The 9565-nt window shown below is 40.1% G+C and overlaps 1 non-coding gene across 1 annotated transcript; it reads right to left on the minus strand.

Annotated features, from left to right (window-relative positions):
- Positions 1-9219: 9219 nt before the first annotated feature.
- LOC141593298 (small nucleolar RNA R71) lies at positions 9220-9325 on the minus strand. The gene has a single exon (XR_012521393.1). It is a non-coding gene; the product is annotated as a small nucleolar RNA R71 (small nucleolar RNA).
- Between the last annotated feature and the right edge of the window lie 240 nt (positions 9326-9565).

Raw genomic sequence — 9565 nt, forward strand, 5'->3', positions numbered from 1 at the left:
CTTGAGACATTTCTCACTTATTTCCTTCAGTGTTGTGTATGCCCATGTCTAACAGGTCAGAATTAGTTTCTGCTGATCCTGAGCCAGAAAGATCTTTTCGTCATAGACTAAGACTGCAGAAGAAGTTTCAAAAGGAAGTCTTGAGTACTTTTGAACCCGAGCTACAACATTTTCTGTTTGCAAAAGATCCGTCTTGTGAAGAAGACAAATCTATTTCTGCCATAAAGCCAGTGAAGATGCCTAATATTGCGAGTCACTCAGAGCCCACAGCTGCCTCGATCCCTAAAGGTTTCAGTCTTGCGACCGAGGATGGCAATACTTTTTGTTGGGGCTGGTGTCCTCCACAGTTAGTGCAATAACATATAAATCTCTAAAAGGATCAAAGGGTATACTTTTGTATTATTATCAGTTGGTCCACGTTTATCAATAACGGTTGGCTTGCTAGATAAGTTTGACGTTATTGTCATACAGATGGCGGTGATCAACTGGTCCCTAAAAGTCACACCTATAGGATACGTTTGAGAGATGTGACGGTATGAAAATACAGTCATGTTGATGCCTTATATGACTAAGCGGTTAGTCGGAGTTATTGACTAATAATTAGTCAAACGCGATGTTGAGATAATTATTTAATACGGATTAAATAATACTGGCTAAAGTGAATTAAGCGGTTAATTCATAAATTGAATATAAACGATTATATTTAATTAATTTATATTGAATTAATTAATTATACAATATTGTCATTGTCGGACATGTATTAATATGTCGACTAATTCATGTTACTAGTCGATATTTTATTATCCGATAACGAGTGACGATTTATAATTAAAACCCGTCATATACATTTAGCGATTCGAGTCGGACCACGAGTTAAATGAGGAGAAAGTGGAAAGCCCACTCTCTCCCCTTGTAAACCCACGGCCGAACCAAAAGAACAAAAGGAGAGTCTTTCTCTCCTTTTGACCTAATTCATTTCATTTGCACAAAAATTAGGTTTTTGGAGCATTTCTCTCTGAAAACCTAGATCTCACATCAGAAAAACTCACAAAAACTCTCTCAATATTGCAAGGCAATTAGAGAGTAATTTCTAGCACAAGGGGCATAGTCTCAGACGGTCTTGGGTGCAACGATTAGGAGGAAATCTATTTTGATTTCTGTTCTTAGGCCGAAATTCACAGGACCCAAGGTTGATTCTTATTCCTTCATCGTTTCTCTTGTATTTTTCGTTTATGACAATTAATCACATGTTAAATTTGCGTTATAGTCCTTAATTTTAAGGGTGTTATACGGATATTACCCCACAAGTGGTATCAGAGCGAGGCCACGTATATTTTTCATTGTGATTTTCATAAAACGATTTGAATAGAATTTTTTTGCCTTGAAATCCGTGCGGCCGAAATTTTTTTTTTACACGGCTGTTTTGTTTTTTTTTTGAAAAACCGTGACAGCCTTGTAAACCGTGTCATACGGTTCCCGTCTGATCAGTCGATGATCGATTGGTTTTGTTTTTCGATTTGTTTTTGCATATTGTTATTATAATTGATCTTTTTAGCAATAAGTTATGGTTTTGACAATTGTAGATTTAATTCTATACGGATTAGGTTTAAATTGCAATTGGTTTTTGTCAAATCGATTTTGTTTGGTTTGTTAAAGCTCACGGCATGAGCTGAAAAAAAAATTTTTTTTTTGGTTTGCTCTCGGTCAGGCCGTGAAAGAAGAAAAAAAAAATATATATTTTTCGTGTTTTTTTTATTTTTCTCGGCCATAACATGTACATAATACGGATTTTGTGCACTCGCTTGATAGTGAAACGGTTCACTCACGTACCATTTAGTTATTTTAAAGCAATTTAAAGTAACGGATTATCATGAATTAAAATTAAGTTGACAGAAGCGGTTTTGTCACATAATTTTAATCGTTAAAAGGTGGTTTGGATAAATTTAACATAATTACAGAATTATGTCAAGAATAAATTTTTGTTTTAGTTGATGCATCTATTATTTATCGTTACTTTTGAATGCCATGAATGTATTTATTACGTATTTAATTTTACAAACGGTTGTAACTTAGTGTGGCCTTAGTAGAACGTGTTACCGTAATGATGGAACACGGTCTTGGTTGTATTTTGAGATCTCGCATCTTCGTTTTGGTTTTTTCCTTGTAATTACAGTTTTTATTTAGAATGTAAATAGGTTTATATTTTGTAAATTTTAAATTGTAATTTTGAGAAGACCAAAGATGGAGAATCGGATGCTCACTCCCGCTGCATGGACCAAGATGGAACATCAAGACAAGCTTCCCGGGTCCAACGGTGGATTCCAAAGTTGTATTATGTTAATTTTTCTAGGATAGGCCACACTAGGACTTTTATTTACGTTTTGCATTTATTTTCGTTTTTCATCGTAACGATAGTTTGCACCATATTCCGCCTAAAACCAAACCACCTAATATTTGCATGAAAACTGACTCATATAGAGGTTACGCGTTAGTTTTCTTTGACATACAGATGTCACACGATCATTTTAAGCCATCACCTAAGTTAATTCATACACGTAATGCTAGTTATTCGTTCATTTAAAATGAATTGAAACTAAGTTGATGGGATCTTCCTCGTATAACCAAAAAAAATTGAGAATAGTCTTTATAGGTCAAACTCCAATAAATCCCTTCTTCGTTGGTAGGCATAATATGACCACTTCTACGTCGGGTAAGTTGGAACTGATTGACCTATTTTATCTCAACACTATGGTCACTCGTACGATTCTGTGATTATGGTGGACTAAAGATAGGATTTACGAAAATCTATCGACCAAGAGTTCTTACGGTAGAACTAGCTAAACAGTTGGCTTATCAATTTACGGAAATTGAGTCTTGGGATCACTTGTATAATTCTTGAGGGAGATCAATTATGCAAGTGCAATGAGTCTACACGTTAAAATGAATTTTAAATAGACTTAAATCACCACGATGAGTTGCTTATTACGTTTTGTTTATCCCTTCTTTTTCAGTGTAGAACACGATCATTTGAACTGCCAATAACAAAACGGTTGGCCGTACAGACGACCCAATGCCAAGTGCCACATTGGACCGTGAGTCCTGGCTTCGGATCTTCATGAATCAGATAAATCAGTCTACTCGACTGAAAAATGATGGATCAAACTTCGCGGACCGGGAGGCGGCATTACGGAATGCTGCCATTGCTGATGGGAAGCTCAAATATCTGACAGAGCCCATCCCACCAAACCCAGGCCCCACGGCTGGAGCTAACGAGATCGCCACGTATAGCGATTTCGTCATGGAAGCGGGTGCGATTAAAAACGTACTCATTTTTGCAATGGAATCCAATTTGCAGAAACGCTTCATAGCCCAAGGTGCAAACAAGATTTTCACCACGCTCACTAAGGAATTCTCGAAAGCACCGAGAATCGTGACCTATGAGCATACCTGTCGCTTCTTTGAGGCGAAACTCCAGAAGGGCCAACCGGTTAGCCCACACATTCTCAGCATGATTGAGAATGTCGAGAAACTGGAGGCGCTTGATTGTAAGATCAGCGAGAACATCGTGATTGACCGCATGCTTCATTCACTCCACGATGGTTTTGCGCTCTTTAGAGCCAATTACTATATGAATGATTTGAAGAAAAGTCCTCACGCACTACACTCCCTTCTCGTATGGCACAGAAGGACATGAAGTTTAGTGGGAGCCTGAAACAGGATGTTCTCGTTGTGTCAAACAAGGGCAAGGGTAAGGGCAAAGCTCAGGCAGACCTAGCAGTAGGTAAGCCGAAGTTTAAGAAGTCGGGATCAGGCAAGAGTGGGCCTGATGAGTCGAGTACCTCACTAGGCGCGACAAAGAGCAAAACCGGTAACATGGAATGCCATCATTGCCACAAGACTGGGCATTGGAGGCGTACATGTCCTGTATACCATGAGGACATAAAAGCAGGTCGCGTTACTCCTGTTGGTATGTCTATTATTCCTTCTTTTATTCATATGATTGAGATTAACCATGCAAGTTACGGAACTTGGGTACTAGATACTGGTTGTGGTTCTCATCTGTGCACTCATGTGCAGGGGCTCCGAAACATCGAACCCCTCGTAAAGGGTGAGGTGGACCTGCGTGTCGGGAATGGAGCACAAGTGGCTGCCGTCTCGAGGGGAACATATGTGATCCAGCTTCCTAGCGGATTTGAGTTATTTTTATATAACTGCTATTATGTACACAGTTTATCTAAAAACATTATTTCAGTTTCTGCACTTGACAAACTTGGTTTTTCATTTGTAATAGAGAATAATAGTTGCATTTTCTCGTTACACGATATGATTTATGGCAAGGCAGTCTCCATGAATGGAATTTATGTTTTAGATCAAACCACCGAAATATTGCACATAATGAATAAGAAGTTAAAGGTTGGTGACAAAGATCAAACTTATCTATGGCACTGCCGTATGGGACACATTAATGAGAAACGCGTGAAACAGCTCATACAGAATGGAGCTATCTCGGCCTTTGATTTTCAATCATTTGGCACGTGTGAATCATGTCTCATTGGTAAGATGACTCGAATTTCCTTCAAAGGTGTTGGAATGCGCGCTGCTGACCTATTAGGACTCGTACACACGGATGTATGTGGACCTATGTCAATCACCGCACGAGAAGGCTATAGGTATTTCATCACTTTCACGGACGATTTAAGTAGATATGGCTATGTCTACTTGATGAAGCATAAAAGTGAGTCCTTTGAGAAATTCAAAGAATACCAGAATCGGGTACAGAACCAACTGGGTAGAAAGATTAAAACACTACGATCAGATCGTGGTGGCGAGTATCTTTCACACGAGTTTGATCAACACCTTAAGGATTTGTGGGATTGTCTTACGATTAACTCCACCTAGAACACCTCGGTTGAATGGTGTGTCCGAACGGAGAAATCGAACACTACTTGATATGGTTCGATCCATGATGAGTCACACCGTGTTGCCGATTCATTGTGGGGTTATGCTCTTACATCATTTTGCTCTAATACTTAACCGAAGTCCGTCTAAAGCTGTTGACAAGACTCCATATGAACTATGGAAGGGAACGGTCCCTAACTTGTCCTTTATACGGGTTTGGGGCTGCGAGGCTTATGTCAAGTGGAGACATGAGGATAAGCTCGGCCCGCGATCGGTCAAGACATACTTTATAGGTTATCCTAAAGGAACATTTGGTCATTACTTCTATTCGCCAACCGAACAACGTGTATTTGTTGCGGCTAGTGCGACATTCTTAGAGAAGGAATTTCTCGAGAACGCCAGGAGTAATAGAACCTTCGACCTGTCGGAGATTCCAGAACCAAATGCCGAGCAACCATTGGAGGAACCAGTTCCTTCAATCCCGGCTGCGGTTAGTATTCCTGAGGAACCTAGGAGGTCGGGAAGAGTCTCTATTCCTTCGGACAGATACATTGGTATGGTCGAGGAACGTGACATAGATGACATTCTACTCTTAACGAGTAGTGAACCCGCAACCTATAAAGGTGCCATGACTAGTTCCGACTCAAAGCTATGGCTTGAAGCCATGCAATCCGAGATGGACTCCATGTATGAGAACAACATATGGGATCTTGTTGACTTACCTGCTAAGGTTCGTCCCCTTCAATGCAAATGGCTTTACAAGATAAAGCATTCCGTGGAAGGTCAACAAGATATCTATAAAGCACGACTAGTTGCTAAAGGTTTCACCCAAGTGCCAGGTTTGCACTACGATGAAATTTTTGCACCCGTAGTCATGCTGCGTTCTATTCGGATTATCTTAGCGATTGCCGCTTTTCATGACTATGAAATTTGGCAGATGGATGTGAAAACCGCCTTCTTAAACGGTTATTTGGAGGAAGAGTTGTACATGGTACAACCCGAAGGTTTCATCGATCCTGAACACCCTAAGAAAGTGTGCAAGCTTAAGCGTTCCATTTATGGACTTAAGCAAGCTTCTCGGAGTTGGAATCATCGTTTCGACCAAGTGATAAAAGAGAATGGATTTACTCGATCGGTCGAGGAACCATGTCTATATATCAAGTCGAGTGGGAGCAAGATTGTCTTCCTAATATTGTATGTTGATGACATACTCCTGATTGGGAATGACATACCTCTCTTAACTTCGGTAAAAGTATGGTTGAAGAACCATTTCCGGATGAAAGATCTGGGTGAGGCACAAAGAATTTTAGGCATCCGTATCTATCGAGATAGATCACGTCGGATGTTATCTCTCGATCGAGAGTCTTACATAGACAAGATTCTAGAGAGATTCAAAGATGACTAACTCCAAAAAGGGGTTTCTTTCTATGACTCCAGGGGTGCATTTGAGCAAGTCTCAGGCACCAGAGACACCGGAAGAGAAAGAGCGCATGACCCGGATTCCTTATGCTTCGGCTATAGGATCAATCATGTATGCCATGATATGCACACGTCCGGACGTGGCATATGCATTGAGTATGACGAGTCGATTCCAACAGCATCCAGGGGAATCACATTGGATGGCTGTCAAGAACATTCTTAAGTACCTACGGAGGACTAAAGATTGGGCATTGACTTATGGAGGCGAGCAAAAGCTATGCGCAACCTAAGGTTCTGTGATGCTAGCTTCCAAACAGATCGAGATGACTCGAAATCTCAATCTGGATTCGGTTTTACTCTTAATGGCGCTGCAGTCAGCTAGAAGAGTTCCAAACAAAGTGTTACAGCAGATTCTACGACTGAGTCCGAGTACTATGCCACGTCTAAAGCTGCAAAGGAAGCGATATGGATGCGTCAATTCTTACAAGGACTATCTGTAGTGCCTAGTTCGAATGACCCGATCACCATCTATTGCGAAAATAGAGGTGCCATCTTCCAAGCTAAGGAGCCTAAGTCTAGCAACAAGTCTAGACATGTACAACGGAAAGATCATCTAATCCGAGATTACGTGGAGCAAAAGGAGGTAGTAATAGAAAAGATTGCTACAGATGATAATATAGCAGATCCTCTCACTAAACCATTACGACAAGATAAGCATGAAGGGCATGTTAATTCCATGGGAATTAAACGTGTTCCTGAGTTGTAGTACTTTTATTATGGATTAGATTCATTTTCTCGTGTACTCTATACGACATCATCGTTTTGATATTTATATATTTTGTTTTTTCATGTGGAGTTGTACGACTATTTTGTACACCACAAAGTGAACTGAATAAACATTATATTTTGGTCCTTAATTGCCCACGTGAGCTGATAACTCTGGCAATTATTTTGTGACATTGGTTGATGGTGGGTTCAACGAGCCATAAGTCAAACGGTTAACTGACCAATCACAGAGGCGAGTTATACGGATATCTCGTAGGACACAATTGTGACAACGACGTGGAGTCTTAAATGTTTATAACATTCGGTGCCAGGTCGTGGATAGGACCTCCATGGTGATCCTAAGAGTCGATTCTTTTGACTATCGACTGTCTCTTGAGATTAAGGCAGATTTTGGGTGACTTTGGTTTCTTTCTCACGGTCATCCGTAACAGGGGGCCAAGTAGATTTTTCCTGGGTCATTTCATGTTTGTGCTTATATCGGCGAGTCGAGTTGAAGGAAATATTCAGCCTTTATCAGGTACTCGATATTTCTCGGGGCCACTCGAGGAGTCAGAATCGAAATGCATGGCCATGCTCGAATACGAATTCGTTTTATCAGTTAAGTTACTCTCTAGTCGGGGAAACCACTCTTGATACAGAGCGATTGTAAAATACGACCTTTGCGGATACGGATCTGCAAATTGTTTTACATTGAGTTGGAGAAATTTTAAATGGATATGAGAATCGGTTATCGCACATACACTTGTACGGACAAGAGGGAGTTTGTTGGATCCGGTGTCCTCCAGTTAGTGCGGATAACGTTATTGCACATACACTTGTACGGACAAGTGGGAGCTTGTTGGGGCTGGTGTCCTCCACAGTTAGTGCAATAACATATAAATCTCTAAAAGGATCAAAGGGTATACTTTTGTATTATTATCAGTTGGTCCACGTTTATCAATAACGGTTGGCTTGCTAGATAAGTTTGACGTTATTGTCATACAGATGGCGGTGATCAACTGGTCCCTAAAAGTCACACCTATAGGATACGTTTGAGAGATGTGACGGTATGAAAATACAGTCATGTTGATGCCTTATATGACTAAGCGGTTAGTCGGAGTTATTGACTAATAATTAGTCAAACGCGATGTTGAGATAATTATTTAATACGGATTAAATAATACTGGCTAAAGTGAATTAAGCGGTTAATTCATAAATTGAATATAAACGATTATATTTAATTAATTTATATTGAATTAATTAATTATACAATATTGTCATTGTCGGACATGTATTAATATGTCGACTAATTCATGTTACTAGTCGATATTTTATTATCCGATAACGAGTGACGATTTATAATTAAAACCCGTCATATACATTTAGCGATTCGAGTCGGACCACGAGTTAAATGAGGAGAAAGTGGAAAGCCCACTCTCTCCCCTTGTAAACCCACGGCCGAACCAAAAGAACAAAAGGAGAGTCTTTCTCTCCTTTTGACCTAATTCATTTCATTTGCACAAAAATTAGGTTTTTGGAGCATTTCTCTCTGAAAACCTAGATCTCACATCAGAAAAACTCACAAAAACTCTCTCAATATTGCAAGGCAATTAGAGAGTAATTTCTAGCACAAGGGGCATAGTCTCAGACGGTCTTGGGTGCAACGATTAGGAGGAAATCTATTTTGATTTCTGTTCTTAGGCCGAAATTCACAGGACCCAAGGTTGATTCTTATTCCTTCATCGTTTCTCTTGTATTTTTTGTTTATGACAATTAATCACATGTTAAATTTGCGTTATAGTCCTTAATTTTAAGGGTTTTATACGGATATTACCCCACACTTTTGACATCCGACCATCTTACATTAATTTGGTCGAACGAAACCTGTACCGAGGCGTGGCGGGTGAAGATCCGCGTAAACATATGGAAGTTTTCACTGACTATTGCTTAACCATTCCCGCCACTAAGGGAGTGACCCAGGATAAAATTAAGGAAGTCTTGTTTCCTTTCTCTTTGACCGACGGAGCCCGTGAATGGCTCACTGATCTTGATCGTCTCAGCGGCCGTGGTATTACTAGTCCGGAGAGTCGGCCCTTGCTTTTTATAAAAGGTATTTTCCTCCACAACGAACTAATCAGCTGAGAGGGAAAATTACAAGTTTTAAGCAGACACCTGATGAGAACTTGTATGAAGCTTGGTGCCGTTTCAAAAGGTTGGTGAGGTCTCTTCCTCATCATGGTTTCGATTAGTGGTTTTTATGCAACCAATTCTATAATGGGTTGTATGATGACCACCGTGCTATATTGGATGCCTCATCTAATGGGCGATTTCAGAAGAATAATGACGATGACAAGGGATGGGGTATTATAGAAGAAATGGCTACCCATTGTGTTGATTATGGGAACCCGAGAGGAGGTATTCGTACTGTTTCTTCAGTAGATAGCGCAGTTGTGGCTCAGCTGGAAGCCATGAATGCCCGTTT

This window comes from Silene latifolia, chromosome 7 (genome assembly GCF_048544455.1).
Source record: "Silene latifolia isolate original U9 population chromosome 7, ASM4854445v1, whole genome shotgun sequence".
In the NCBI taxonomy this organism is placed as follows: Eukaryota; Viridiplantae; Streptophyta; class Magnoliopsida; order Caryophyllales; family Caryophyllaceae; genus Silene; species Silene latifolia.